The following is a 15,059-nucleotide window of genomic DNA, read 5'->3' on the forward strand; positions in this document are numbered from 1 at the left end:
TGGCTGAAGACGCCGCAATCCGTCCGTCCAGGAGGGGAATCCGCTCGGATTCTTGCAGGGGTGGACGAGCGTCTTTCTGCAAATCCGCTCGGATTTTAGCAAAGGAATCCGATCGTCTTCGAGGCTTGGACGCTCGTATTATCATCTTGGACGGCCGTCTTGTCCCTTTGGACGCTCGGGTTCTGCGTCAGAATCCTTCTCTTTACTTTCTTCTTATTCTTGTAGGATTAGTCTTTATTTCTCGCCTCCTCTTCATACTAGTCCATCAAATATCGTCAATAAGCTTCCAAATATGCACGGAAGACGGGAATTTTCGCCTTATTATCTTCTTTCCTACAAAACATACGAAATTCACTAAGAAAGCAAAATAGAAAGCATTTGACGGATAAAATGGCTATGGAATGTTATAATAGTATGCAAAATAGGCTCAATTAGGGGACTAAATGTGTGCAAATAATGTTCACATCAAATATCCCCAAAGCGAACCTTTACTCGTCCCGAGTAAAGAGGTGACAAAAACTAGACCTTTATTTAAACTATCCTAATAATATAGCCGATGTGAGACAATTAGCGGCTCTCACTCCGCCCCTTCAACTCACAACAAGACAACCATGAGGTAGGATGCCTTCTTGCAAGGCAAGGTGGGTTTTGCCAAAATGGCGACACATCCAAACATTAAGCACACAAAATCAAGTAATGGATGCATCTACAAAAGAATAGCCACTTTCCTCATCTAAGTGGCGGAAATTATCTACAAGGGAAGTAATTTAAGGGTACACACTCCTTCATAGATGAAATTTCTTCAAACTACTAAGCCTAGAAGGATACCAATAAATCACCTCCAAGTTGTGTCAAGCTAGGGTACCTTTGTCCTCAATCGTTAAATGCTTTTGTCAAGAATAGACTCCCTATGGTGTTAGAAACACTGAAGGATCGCGGAATTCCCCTTCTCGCCTAGACAAGAAGAAGGGTCGTCCCCTCTCTACCATGCACAAAAATGGATATGATGGATAAAGGGATCGATAGTATTTGAGTTTCATTTGGGAGTTTGCTTTTGTTGTGGTTTTTCTCCCTAATTTCTTGTGGCATATAACATTTGAGAACACTTTCTTTTGCCATTTCTTTTGATATTTGGCAATTCAATACTTGACAACTTTTCAACTTTTTGCATTTTCTTTTTGAACATTTTCAAAGTCACCCCATATGTAGTGAGGGTGCCTTATATTTGAAGCCTTTAGGAGTCTATTTTTGCTCCTTTTTTCATTTGATGCATTTTGCAAACTTTCTTTCACTTTTCGTTTCATTGAACTCAAATTTTTGAACAATTTTTTTGTGCCCATTCCTTTTGATGACAAAATATATGGTAGAACATGGATGAATGATGGTTGCATGGTTTCAAGGGTCACCTTGGAATAAACGGTAGCCAACGAGTTATCACACCACAATGTACTCTTGACTAGGCCTTAATCCATGGGTCAAAGGATACTAGCATGACACATCCTAGGGTGTTTTACAAGTATTCTAACAAGCAAAGTCTTAAGAAGAAAAAGCATCTACTAGGGCCTATATACACTTGTCAAGCTTCCCAAGTAGACGGTTTCACAAAATTTTTCTAATATGCAAACTACATGCCATGATGCAACTAATATATATATATATACATCCTAATGCAAATGATTCTACCAACTAATATGCCATATAAACTAAATGCATACTCCTAACAACACATAGATACACAAACCGCAACAACAAAACACACCACATTCTCCTTGACATGTAAGCCCATCCTCCTCATATGAACAATGAAAAAGAAATGGAAGGGAAATAGAGATTAGAACGATCATACCAAGCGGTCTTCATTTTCCCTTGCTAATGCCTCAAATGTAGTGTTGTATCTATGTGAGAAAAGAACAAAAACACAAGTATATACAATTCTACACTACTAAATTAAAGAACATGTTTTTGGTTTTTCAAATTTTCAAATTTTTATGGGTTTTTGTTTTATGAAATTAAAAGACATATTTTTGTGATTTTTTGAAAATTTTCAATTTTTATGCATTTTTGGAATATAAATTCCCATCCCCCACTTTATTTTGGACATTGTCCTCAATGTACATGTAGGAGTAGGGATAAAAAGGAAATACATGTTTTTGGATTTTTGATTTTTTTGAAATGAAATACAAATGCAATGATATGATATGAATGAATGCATGCTCTAACGAAATGCAATTCTATATGACATATATAACAAATGAATGCAATCTAAACTACCCTATATGATGCATGTTTTCTAGTAAACTATAGTCACCTATGATCAAACCTCCCCAAGCCGATTTAAACCCTATTTATGGTGTAGAAAAGAATAGGATTGGTCATTAGTGACTATGCATGAATTCTAGTCTATATGCAACTATTTACATGAATCATATGAAATATATTACAATGCAAACTACACTAAATGCATGAATTCTAACTAATGTAAATGCAATATGAAAAATAATACAAATGCAAGTGAAAGCTACACTAAAGGCAATGTATATACAAAAGAGAGAGGGAGAGAAAAGTATCATACAAATGGAGGTGATGAGGTAGGCCTCCTTCACTCGTCATCATCCTCATCATGTTGGGGGTAGCCATACCGGTGAGAACTCCCTCCTTTGTCATACCCTCCTTGGTCATACCCTCCTCCTTGACCCGAGTATCCTCCACCTTGGCTAGAATGCCCTCCACCACTGAGATTCCAAGCTTGGTCCCCTTGATTAGGGAACAAATGTTGTGGTTGGGCCCAAGAGGGCTTAGGACCATTAGGGTCAATATACCCTTGTTGAGCCATTTGATAGTACTGGGGATAAAGGGCCAAGTAGTTGTCGACCCTCCCTTCATGTACCCCGAGGTCCACTCTATTCATGAGGTTCATCAAGTCATTAATACCCGGGGTATTGGGGATTTCCGGTCAGAATCGGGTATAAGGAGTAGGGTATGGTGGGATATGCACATAGGAAGGTGGGTGAGTAGGCCTTGCCGGTATCCCACGAGGTACTTGTTGTTGGCGGGGTGCCTCTTTCCTTTGAGGGGGATTGCCGATGATTTGGATATCAAGGAGGTAGCTTGGCGTAGGCGAATACGGGCTCAATCTTGGGTCGGTGCCCGGTATATTCCAACCCGAAAGGATGATAGAGGTGCACCCTTTTGTGAGCAATTCTACACTCCCTTCTTGAGTGTAGTTACACCACCGGTGGTGGATGAAGACGGCGTGTTCATCAATCAAAGTACTCCCCTCAAGAGGAGAATAAATCCCACGGGAGTTGAACCCGGGGCAAAGGAAATTGGCCAAAATAGTAACTAGACCTCCCATTACGAAGGTCTTGAGTTGGGTGGTCCCTTGAGCAAAATCATGAAACCTTGTAAGTATCTCAAGGGGGGTGTTGAAGTTATAGCGCCTCGTCCCCCGAACATTTAAATAGGACTCAAGAAATGTTAAATCAATGAGAGTACACCTATCTTGTTCATACCTCCCATTGATGGTACCGGCCACAAAGCGTTCGGTGATCCGAATCACCGGATGTTGGATGGCAAAGGTATAGCATTGCTTTAGATGGGTAAAATCCCTCCCGGAAATAGCCTTCCAAAGTAGGTCCACATCGAAATCAGCGGGTTTATCGGTATAGTTGGTCGGCACAACAAGACCGAAAATGTGAGCAAATTGATCAAGTGTAAGGCTGTGGTCTAGGTTGCACAACCTAAACTCCATGCTCACATTGGTTCGAGTATTCGTGACAATACGAAGGCTACTCAAAAATTCCAGGGTGAGACTAAGGTACGTCTCCTCATGGGCATGGAAAAGTTTTCCAATCCCTAAGCCATCAAAGAACATCTCGGTGTGGTACCTTATCCCAAGGACTTCTAACACCTTAGTATCTATGAATTGAGTGGGTTCATAGTTCTTACCTAGCAATTCGACAAACTTCTTGTGGTGTGCATCGGAGGTGAAGAGTACCTCTTGGAAGTACTCAAGTTGCTCTATTCCTCCTCTTATGATGGGACACAAGTTCCTTGGCGGCACTACCTCTTGTGGGGTTGAAGAGGATGAACCCTTGCGTTTCCTACCGGCGGATTCAACAAATTTCTTAGCCCTGCCTTTGAGATTCATCATCTTGGACTTGGAGAAATGGGGTTTTTGTTGGCTTTTGATGTGAGGGGAGTGTTTTTGGGGGTGAAGATGAGTGTTTTAGGGTTAGATAAGGTGATGAAATGAGGGAGAAAGGGGGTGTTTTTATAGAAAAAGGGGGAAGATGAGCGGACACGAGTGGGGCCTGGGCAGATGGTTCGAGAAAAACACTAGAATCCGAGAGTCTTTGTTGCGGGACGAGCGTCTTACTTCACCAGAATCCGAGCGTCTGAGGGAAAATCCGCTCGAATTTCATGACAGGAACTTTGCATTTTCTGAAGTAGGCTGAAGACGAGCGTCTTCTGTTTTGGGACGAGCGTCTTACTTTGGACGAGCGGTTTCTCAAAAATCCTCTCGGATTTTGTCTCAATTTCAAAACTTTGCTTCAGGTGTCTTTCAGGACGAGCGTCCCGTGGGGAAAACGAGCGTCTTTATTAAAGACGAGCGTCTTTTGCCCAATCCGCTCAGATTCTGTGACAGCGCTGAACAGTAATCTGATGAGGGCCTTGGACGAGCGTCCGGCCCTCGGGACGAGCGTCTTTCGCTGCTTTTCTTCCTTTTTCTTTCTTTTCCTTGCAAAATCATACCCTTTCACAAAGTTGTTGTTCCTCGTTATCTTTTTCTGAAATTTTGCTCAATAGAAATGTAAGAAAACTCTCTCTCACTACTCTCGTGCAAGAACTTAAATAAAAAATGCAAAATTGTACAATATTATACAAAGTGAGACTTCAAGAAATATCTTACAAATGGTGGTTTAAGATAGGACTCCACCAAACTAGTTCAAATTATAGAAATTCTTGTCCATAGAGCTCAAAGCTCTCAATAGAAGATCGAAAGCTTGTGAACAAGCTCCAAATAAGCATAAGTAGGGGTTGCTCCATTTGAACATGAAATTTGGCCAAGGAAGTTTGTCATATGTTCTTTCTTTCACCTTATCCTTGGCACTAGAGCTTTCCCAATGCTTCAAACCAATAAGCCCATGATTCTTGTCAACATTAAGTATGAAGTATGGTTCATATCCATCCGAAGACTTCCACTTACCACCTTCTCCTTCAATTTCGGTGATGATGATAGCATTTGAATTTGCCAATCCTTCAAGAGTAAAAGGAGAATTCTCATGGCATTGATGACCAAGTTCCTTAGAAGTTGTCATTGTGGGTGCCAAATTTCCACAAGTAGCTTCACGTGCAAGTTTCTCTTTGAGCTTTTCCACCAAGTAGCTTTTGTATGATGCTTTGACCTTTTGGAGAAGGTCCACCATATCTTCTTCAACAATCATTGGCTCCATGGTAGGTGTCAAGTAGTCTTCATGGGAAATAGGGAAATGACATTCATCTTCATGATAGGATATCTCAAATGTCTCAAGGATAGGTTCCTCAAGCAAGGTGATATTACCAGTCCATCCCTTAGGTTCGTCATCATTGTTGCTATCTTCATATGAATCATGAATGGGGGCTTCATTCATCTTCATTAATTCTTCCTCCAACATCTCAATGTTCACATCAAAAGACACACCCTCGTACTCACAAAGGTTAAGAGTATTTGGCCTACTCAACCTCATATCTTCTTCGTCGAACATCACACTTTCATACTCACAAGAGCTCAAGGAGATTGGCTCTTCCCACTTCTCATTTTCCATATCAAAGGTTACCACTTCAAATTCACATTCATGATCAATGTCCAAAGAACGGTGGGGAGTGATTGCTTGGGATTCTTTCATTTGGGCAATTTGAATCTCCAATTACTCACCTTGGGCAACAATGCCTTGAAGAACATTGTCCCTCTTTTGGCTTTCCTCTAGCATTTGTTTGAAGAAGTTTTGTTGATCTCCCATCATTTGGAAAATCACATTTTGAATGGGTTCATATTCTTGTTGTGGGTAGGTGTGAAAGTGGTTGTATTGTGGCAATTGAAACTCATTATGAAGTGCGTATTGAGTGGGTGGTTGTTGTGGATATTGCATGAGGTGATTTTGGTGGGAAAAATTGGGGTCGTGGTTAGGATTTTCATTGTACAAATAGTAAGGTAGGTTTGTGTTGACTTGCTCCTCAAACTCCCCATACCCATAGTCATACTCAAAAGATCCAACACATACTACATATGTCAAGTCTTGAGCCATCATAGCTAAGACAAGGAAACAACTACAAGCATGGAAACTACACAAAAACGGTAAGAACAATCCTTGAGGAACAAGTTCCTCAAGGTGAAAGCAAAATCAAAATAGACAAACAAGTAAGAACTTAATCACATAGCACCATCCCCGGAAACGGCGCCATTTTGATGTGGGTGATGTCGTCACACATCCAATCAAACACATTTATAATACTCAACAAACAACTAGTTAGCGGTAAGTCAAGGTCGATCCATGGGACGGTGTGCTTTGGGTTCTAAGTCTATCTATCTCAATTTATGCTAGTGTCATAATTGATTTGGGTTTGTAGTTGTGTCTAGACTAATGCAAACAATAAGGTAAAACAAGCAATAAAAGGAAGGGTGTAAACAAATGGTTAAAAGTGCTAGGATGTCATGGGTTAATAGGGGATTCATGGGAGTTGATCATACAAACATGTTTACAAAGTTGCAAGCAATTAATGTTGTGGAGGAACCGAGTTGGTTTATGTCTTACGGTTCATAGGAAGAGTTGGGTCCCGGAGCCGAATCGATTAGATTGTACAACACCTACAAGTCGACTTACTTTCCTCCTATTCAACTTCTATACATGGTCTAACAAGACTCGAGTTGGTTTATATCTTACAAGTCAAGTTGAGTAGATAAGAGATGGTTGTAAATGCAAGGATTCATAGGCTTAGCATTTCATCAAACATAACATGTGCATAAAGTTGACATCACAACAAGCAAGCAATTTGATTATGAAAACATATTAGATTAAGCGTTAATCAATCCCATGTTGGTTTCCATAATTACCCATTAATCCTAGCTAAGAGACTACTCACTCATTATCATGGAGAACATATCATTAATGGTGTCAATAATTACAACAAGTGAAAACATGATAAGAGAATGAGGAAATAAACAATAAAGAGTAAAGGGTAAAAGATTTATACCAAACTTGAGATGATCCAAATAATAAAGCAAAGAATAATAGAAGAACTTGATGATTGATGGAAGGTTGTCAATCTCCCAATAAACCCAATAATCTTCAATTACCCAAAAGTAACAAACTTGAACAATAATTAAGGAAAGATTAATGTGTAATTTGTGGAAAGATTAAAGAGTAATATATTCTAATCTATTCTTAATCTAATCTAAGAGGAAGTTCTAATGTGGAGGCTCTCTACTCTAAAAACTTCATCCCTTGATTATTTTACAAGTGGGGTATATATATATAGTAGAGCTTCATTAGGTTAACTAAGGCTAAATTAGTAATTACATTTTTGAGTTTTAAGCAGGGAAATGCTAGTCTTTTCGGAGAGATGAGCATCTCGGCTGAAGACGCCGCAATCCGTCCGTCCAGGAGGGGAATCCGCTCGGATTCTTGCAGGGGTGGACGAGTGTCTTTCTTTAAATCCGCTCGGATTGTAGCAAAGGAATCCGAGCGTCTTCGAGGCTTGGACGCTCGGATTATCATCTTGGACGGCCGTCTTGTCCCTTTGGACGCTCGGGTTCTGCGTCAGAATCCTTCTCTTTATTTTCTTCTTATTCTTGTAGGATTAGTCTTTAGTTCTCGCCTCCTCTTCATACTAGCCCATCAAATATCGTCAATAATCTTCCAAATATGCACGGAAGACGGAAATTTCCGCCTTATTATCTTCTTTCCTACAAAACATACGAAATGCACTAGGAAAGCAAAATAGAAAGCATTTGACGGATAAAATGGCTATGGAATGTTATAATAGTATGCAAAATAGGCTCAATTAGGGGACTAAATGTGTGCAAATAATGTTCACATCATATATATATATATATATATATATATATATATATATATATATATATATATATATATATATATATATATATATATTTTCGACGATTTTCTCTTTTTTCAGCGTGATTTCCAAGCGGAGATGAGTCAACCATTGCCACCTGGACAGTCTCCCGATGAGATTCGGGCGTACTACAAGGCTGTAGGAGGCTTTGACGAGAAGAACCAGATGTTTAGGACCGGAGATAAAGGGGCCGAAATATGGTATGATCTTCCTAATAACAAAGATGCCCGACGGTCTTTCTCTTTTGTTCCTAGCATGATTTCACAGCTTTTCACCCAAATGAATGATGAGCGAGCCGCTCGAATTGCTCTTGAATGACAGGTTCGTGAACAGGCTGAACAAATGGCGACAATGCAAAAGGCTTGGGCTGATATGCAAACATCTCAACCCCCAAACACGTGTTCACAATTTCCTCCACATAGGCGGGATGACTTTGGGGGTGGTGATCACGGGTTTGGAGGTAGTGGTAGTTTTATTGAGCCTATAGGTTAGAACCTTTAGTTTTGTTAGTATTGTCATCTAGTAAGGAGTATGAAAAACATGGTAAGACAATTCTCTTTCGTGTTTAATTAGTAAGACAATGTACGAATTTAACTATCTTTTTATGTAAAACATTTTGCGTTAAATTCTCTTTTGTTGTCTATTGATTCCCGCATTTGCGGTCGACGTGAAAATGGATTCCCGCTTGGCGATCGACGATTGTATGTGTTTTGCAGGTTTTGTTTATATTGGAAACGATGCAAATAGGCATCGTGGCTGTATTTGAAACGATGCAAAAAATGCATCGTGGCTGGCCAGCAGGCTGCTGTTTCCTGGCCTGTTTTTCCAAAATCCTGACGGAAATTCCGTCAGTAATTCCACAATACCGACGGAATTTCCGTCACAACCTACTTTCCTCATTTCCAGAATTAACCTATAACTGCTACGTGTCTCAAAACTGACGGAAAATCCGTCAGTAAACAAGATAAACTGACGGAAATTCCGTCCGTCCATCTTTTTAATGTGATTTTTAAAACTACAAGGAACTGCCACGTGTCACAGGAACTGACGGAAAATCCGTCAGTAAAAACAAAAAACTGACGGAAATTCCGTCACTTTTAATCTAGAAATAAGGACGGTTTTCCCGTCAGTGATCCGTCAGTGTTTTGAATACCGACGGAAATTCCGTCAGGACAGGTTTTTTACTGACGAAATAAGCTGACCCTGGTTCCTGACGGAATTTCCGTCAGGAAATTAAAATACCGACGGAAAAGCCGTCAGTATGGCCTTAATTTTTCCGTCAGTATCCCGCGTATTCGTTGTAGTGATAACAAGTGATCCAAATGGTTTGCACATTTGGCCTTTTTCGATTAGGTCACATAAATGAGAAACGCATTAAAAGGTTAGTGTAGACTAGATTTATTGGACCATTTGATTTTCAATCATATGGTATGTGCGAATCTTATCTCCTTCGCAAATTTGATTCATATCCCCTTTAGTAGTAAAGGGACTAAAGCAAGTGATTTATTAGGACTAATACATACCGATGTATGTGTTCCAATGAGCATCACCACAAGGGAAATTTATGACTACTTCGTCACTTTTACCGATGATTTAAGTAGATATGGGTATGTTTACTTAATCAAATATAAAGTGAAGCATTTGAGAAATTTAAAGAATTACTAAATGACGTAGAGAACCAATTGAACAAAGTACTAAAGCATTACGATCCGATCGTAGTGGCAAAGATCTATAGTAATGAATTTGATTTATTAAATATGGATTATGGTCTTGTGTCACTACCCATAAGATCAAACTAATATGAGTCGGTTTGAGTTATCGAACTCAATTTTGGGAATTTGCAATCCAAAATGGACACGTTATTAAAAACGAAGGGTCAACCCAGGAGATACCTAAAATAGAGAGTCTATTTAACAAATGACATGGATCAGGCTCGTATATTACATGAATCAAGCTGCCATGATAGAGCTGGTCTTTTTATGTGCTAACACGTCAGTCTAGACAAACTTTATTACTTCACCATATATGCTTGTGACTCACACAGCTATATTTTAAGAAGATAGATGTATTTCTAAGAGATAGAGTGGGAGTAGATCGTCACAAACATGTCTTATAGTTAATGTGTTACTTTTTGAAAGTAATGGAACTATAATCTATTGAGATAGAGTGTGAGTAAAGAACACATGTCTTATTGTTAATATGTTACTTTTTGAAAGTAATGGTATTATGACCTTGTCCCTAATCGACTCTGTTGCATAAAAGCCATAGCATTACAATCCAAAAATTGTCACTCAAGAGTAGATTTACTTTAAGGCGATGGTATCTTTAAAGTAAATAGAGCTTTAGAGTACTTAAGTGCATAGATTGACATGAAGATGTTAATCAAGATAAATCATGTTAGGAATTGCCACATTTCACTTTGTTGAAGAATGGCAAATGATATTGAAAATTCGCTTTTCTAAAATGGGAATTTACAGAAGGATGTGTATGGAACACAAAATATTAGATAAAGATCTAAGAATCCTAACATATTATGCAAAGCTTGCTTAAGCAAGCATCAAAGGATTATACTTTTCATTCATGTGATAATTGGGAATGGTTTCATTCACATGATTGAAGAATCATGTTTATACACGAAGTTAAGTGGGAGCCAGAACTATTTTTCCCATGTATTATATGTTGATGACATATTACTTATTGAGAATAATGTACCAATACTCTACTCTGTGAAAGAGTGATTGGGACACTAGGAAAAGGTGCGATGTATTTTAGATTTTTGAATCTATGTGTTAAATTTGAGACAATATTGGCATAGAGTTGAGAGTCTTATGATGATAAGACCTTTCATATCTGTTTAACATCAACAAGGTTGAGTAGGTTATTAATATTGATGAAAGTGGAATTGCTATGATATAGTCATAGTCATTCACTGAACCTATTAAGTTGTTGATCACATGAAATTGATTGCTAATGTTTCCGCCATTATATCGATCATGTATGCCATTATATGCACATGCCGTGATGAATCATATGCTTGGAGCATAATAAGTCAATAATAAGTTAATTCGAATGAATGCTTTTTAAAGCCTTAAAGAACATCCTTTAAGATTCTTGAGAACAATTGAGGATTTGTTCTTATGTTTGGATGATATACTAAGTTGTGTGTTGAAGGGTTACACAAACTTTAGTTTCCAAACCTATAAGGATTTATCGAAATCCTAGGCTAATCTTATTGACATAGGAGTAAGAGATTAGAGAAATATTTTAGTTTCAACCATTGCAAGTTCTACAAACAGAATCTAAGTACATTATGATAAAATGGTCAACGTAGGGAATGAGAGTAAATCCCTCTACCAAAGACTTTATCGCAAGTTATGTGATAACAGTGGGAGCATCTTCCAAGTACAAGAGCCCAAATCTAGTAAGAAGATTAGACATATACTTAGATAAATTCATGTTATTAGAAATAACATTGAATAGAAGGAATTAGCAGTTTATAAAGTTGGAATGTATGGATACATGGTATATCCACGTACCAAGTGATGCGATCCCGCTAAGTGTTCACAAATTAAGATGTGGTCGTTGGTCACGGTCGAATCAAAACACAATTTATAGCTCCACAAACAACTCTACAATTAGTAAAGAGGCAAGTAAAGGTCGGATCCCAAGGGACGGGAGTTGAAATGAGATTTCTATTGTAACTAGTGGTGTCTAAGGGGTGTCACAAATTGGGTTGATGTAGAAGGTTACTAAACTAGAATAGCAATGAAAATAAACAAGCAAGATGAATTAAAGGGGTGTAAACAATTGATTAAAGGCACTAGGGTGTCATGGGATCATAGGGGAATCATGGGATATGATCATACAAACATGTTCTCAAATTATAAGCAAGCAATTATTGTTGTGATGGATTGAGTTGGGTTATATCTTACAATCCTAGGAAAGTTTGGGTCCCGGAGCCGAATCGATTAGATTGTACAACACCTACAAGTCGACTTAATCTTCCCTACTCAACAACATGCATGGTCTAATGAGACTCGAGTTGGGTTATGTCTTACAAGTCTCATTGAAAAGATAGAAGATGATAGTAAATGCAAGGATTCATAGGCTTAGCATTTCATCAAATATAACATGTGCATGAGTTGAGATCAAAACAAGCAAGCAAATAAAACATGAAAGCATATTAATTTAAGCATGAATCATTCCCCATGTTGGTTTCCCCTAATCACCCATTAACCCTAGCTAAGAGACTACTCACTCATTATCATGTTGATCATGCTAGCAAAGTTGTCAATCATACCAACAATATGAAACATGATGAATAAATGAAAGTAATTAACAATAATTAAAAAGGGATTAAGAGATTATACCTACTAATGATTCCAATAATAAAGCAAGAATAATAGAAGTACTTGATGTTTGATTGAGAGGTTGTCAATCTCCCAATAATAACCCAAATAATCTTCAATTACCCAAAATAAAGGATGAACAAGAGAGAGATTAAAGAACTAAAACTTGGATTAAAACTTGATTAATACTTGATTACAATATTGAAGAGAGATTTGATTGATATTAACTACACTAATTATTGATAAGAAGAACATGCTCCTCTAATTAGACTAATGGGGTATTTATAGTGAAAATTAGGGAGGATGCATTAGGGTTAACTAAGGGCTAAACTAGTAATTACACTTTTTAAGTTGAGCAAGGAGGACCCGGTATTTTTGGAGAGAAGGGCTTCTCTTTTCGTAGCTTGAAGAAGACAATCCGTCTTTGAAGAAATCCGGGGCGGAATAGGGTCGGGACGGGCGGATTGCACCGTTGGAATCCGAGCGGATTCTTAGGAATCCGGGCGGATTGTGGAGGGGGAATCAAGCGGATTCGAGCAAGGACGCTCGGATTGTCTTTGGGGCTGGACGGACGGATTATTGACAATCCGCTCGGATTGTCGATCAAAGATAGTAACTTCTTCTTTTCTTCCCTTTTCTTCATAAATTCCTTGGGGATTTCCTTGGGGACTCAAGGATCTTTCCTCAACATTGCTCTTCTACTATGATATGTACAAAGGCCTTCTAATCTTGTCTCTCCTTGATGCTTGGTCATTGAATTCGATCAATTTAGTCTCGTTTTGCCATGAAAATGCAAGATTCTTACTCCTTTCCTACCAAGGGATCAAAATCTCAAAGAATATGCAAAACAAAGAACTAAAGATAAGAAATGACCCAAATAAGCACTAAAAAGCATGGAAACAAGGCTAATTCGGGGGCTAAATATGCGCCAATTATGGTCACATCAAATATCCCCAAACCGAACCTTTGCTCGTCCCGAGTAAAGAGGTGACAAAGACTAGGACCAATACTAACCTATCCTAATAATATAGCCGATATGAGACAATTAGCGGGTCTCACTCCGCCCCTTCAACTCACAACAAGACAACCATGAGGTAGGATGCCTTCTTGCAAGGCAAGGTGGGTCTTGCCAAAATGGCGACACATCCAAACATTAAGCACACAAAAACACATAATGGATGCATCTACAAAAAAAATAGCCACTCCCTCATCAAGTGGCGGAAATTATCTACAAGGGAAGCAATTCAAGGGTACACAATCCTTCATAGATGCAATTTGTTCAAACTACTAAGCCTAGAAGGATACCAATAAATCACCTCCAAGTTGTGTTAAGCTAGGGTACCTTTGTCCTCAATCGTTAAATGCTTTCGTCAAAAATAGACTCCCTATGGTGTTAGAAACACTGGAGGATCGCGGAATTCCCCCTCTTGCCTAGACAAGAAGAAGGGTCGTCCCCTCTCTACCATGCACAAAAATGGATATGATGGATAAAGGGATCAATAAAATTTGAGTTTCATTTTTGGGAGTTTGCCTTTGTTTTTGTTTTTCCCCCCAATTTCATATGGCATATAACATTTGAGAACACTTTCTTTGCCATTTCTTTTTGATTTTTGGCATTTCAACACTTGACAACTTTTTTGCATTTCTTTTTGAACATTTTCAAAGTCACCCCAATTAGTAACGAGGGTGCCTTGTATTTGAAGCTTAGGAGTTCTATTTTTGCTCCTCTTTTCATTTGATGCATTTTTGCAAACTTTCTTTCACTTTTCATTTCATTGAACTCAAATTGATTTCTTTTTGTGCCCATTCCCTTTTGTTGACAAAATGTATGGTAGAACATGGATGAATGATGGTTGCATGGTTTCAAGGGTCACCTTGGAATAAACGGTAGCCAAGGAGTTATCACACCACAAGGTACTCTTGACTAGGCCTTAAACCATGGGTCAAAGGATACTAGCATGACACATCCTAGGGTGTTTTACAAGCATTCTAACAAGCAAAGTCTTAAGAAGAAAAAGCATCTACTAGGGCCTATATACACTTGTCAAGCTTCCCAAGTAGACGGTTTCGCAAAATTTTTCTAACATGCAACTACATGCCATGATGCAACTAGCATATAAACATCCTAATGCAAATGATTCTACCAACTAATATGACAAACAATCTAAATGCAAGTCCTAGATTCACATTGTTATACCGCATCAATCAAAATAAAGCCACATAGTCATTAACATAAAGAGGAAAAAGGAGATTGGAAAGATCATACCATGCGGTCTTCAATATCCTCATGTCTCGGATGTGGCGTAGTCAATCAATGTGAACAAGGATAAAACAAACACAATATAGACAAGACAATATATACAAAGGAAATGAACTTGTTTTTGGGTTTTTCAATTTTTCCAATTTTTATGATTTTTGAAATTTTTCAATTTTTTTGGATTTTTGAATAAGAGTTAAATGTTAGAATTCCCATCCCCACACTAATATGGGCATTGTCCTCAATGGCCAAAATGATGGAAATTATGCAAAGATGATGCATGATTTCTATACTAAATACAATCTACACTAAGCTATGCTACATGATGCATGGTT

The sequence above is a fragment of the Silene latifolia genome, chromosome 10, assembly GCF_048544455.1.
Source record: "Silene latifolia isolate original U9 population chromosome 10, ASM4854445v1, whole genome shotgun sequence".
Classification (NCBI taxonomy): Eukaryota; Viridiplantae; Streptophyta; class Magnoliopsida; order Caryophyllales; family Caryophyllaceae; genus Silene; species Silene latifolia.